Source organism: Hipposideros armiger, unplaced genomic scaffold (genome assembly GCF_001890085.2).
Source record: "Hipposideros armiger isolate ML-2016 unplaced genomic scaffold, ASM189008v1 scaffold_773, whole genome shotgun sequence".
In the NCBI taxonomy this organism is placed as follows: Eukaryota; Metazoa; Chordata; class Mammalia; order Chiroptera; family Hipposideridae; genus Hipposideros; species Hipposideros armiger.
In genome coordinates, this window is record NW_017732123.1 from 484,068 (window position 1) to 485,697 (window position 1,630).

The window sequence follows — 1,630 nt, forward strand, 5'->3', positions numbered from 1 at the left end:
GCTTTTGGTATTACTTTTTAAAACCGTTTTTATAGATGTGTGGTGATATTTTATTTTGGTTTTACCATAAGATTTTATGTGCTGCTTAGCAATAAAGAGGGAAGGAAGGATGGAAGGAAGGGAGAGCTATGTGAGAGGGAACCAATTAATGATGCTCCCCTGACGATGAAGTATGTCCTGAATTCGGAAATGTTAAAACCTGACAGAAAAAAAGTGCGTTCCAGACTCAATACGTAGTTCACCTCAGTTCCTCCTTCACATCTTACATAAGAGGCTATTTTTCTCCCAGAAGCTTTGCTTGATTATTGATTATACGGACTTGGTGAGGTCACCTACTTACATCTCCAGTAGCTCCCTTTTGTTTCCACCATAGACCTAACAACCCTTTGTATCACAACACATTTAGGTCACGTGTCCCTCTTCCTCCCTGGACCCGAAGCTTCCCCAAGGGAAAGGACTGTATCTGCTTGGTTTACCACCCTCTTTCCAACACCTCCTCCAGCTTCTGGTTTTCAGGTGTTCAACAAATATTGCTAAGTTATTGCACAGACATATTCTTCACTAATCGATGCATGTTTTCAATCAAATCATTACATATTTTTTAAAAAGTTATATTTATTTATAATACAGAAAATTGATTTCAGTCAACTCCAAGACTCTTGACTTCCAGTTACAGAGAGAAATGAGAAGCGACAAAGATAAAGAGATGATTTTTATTTTCAAACTCAGGACTATTAAAGAAAAAAATAGCATTTAAAGTTATCAATAAAGTATACTATCTCTAAATAGTTCTAATAACAGGCTAAACTTTTTTTTTCTTCTTTTGCAAGCATTATTCGTATCCCCATCCTCAAGGTGTCAAACCTGCCAGAATATCTTTGATTGCTGGTCTGTCTTGCAAGGAGACTTGAGTCTCTAAGTGTCGTGTAGAAGGAGGCCATGGCTGCTGCTGGTTTTATATCTACCTAGAAATTAAAATAATATTAGAGACATAAAAAAGATAAGCACTCAGTAAATATTTGGTTTGTGGGGCCCTTCTGATAAGGAAAAACTTGTTAAAACAGTGATTTTCAATTTTTATTAGTTTTTGATCTATAATTATAACATTTCGGAATCTCTCTTAAATACTGAGGTCAATCAATACAAATTAATTTCAGTGTATTTATTGAAAACAGTTTCATGACACAAATTTATTGCAAAATGTATGATTAGTGGGATAAAAGTTAAATTATGTACCATGGCACAGGATAGCCAATGCATTAAAATCGAGTGTGCTTGACATGTCTCTAATAAAAGAATGCAATAAATCATATTCAATATAAAATATTAATCAATAAGTGGCACCTATGCATTTTTTGATAGGAAAGTAAGCTAAAATATAGGAAAAGAGCATGGGTTGTGATCAGGCCATTTTCAAATTAAATAAAGAATAGTCTTCAATTTCTAATATGTTCAAGCAATTTTAAATCATGTTTGTGATGCCATTGCAAAATCTTACAGATTGATGGAGCATAATTTAATCTATATATAGAAATGACTACAGGGGAAATAGAAAAATTTACTACTTAATATGAGCAATGTAAATAGTGTAACTGGATAAATCAGGTGAAATCACTTCATATTTAAATAA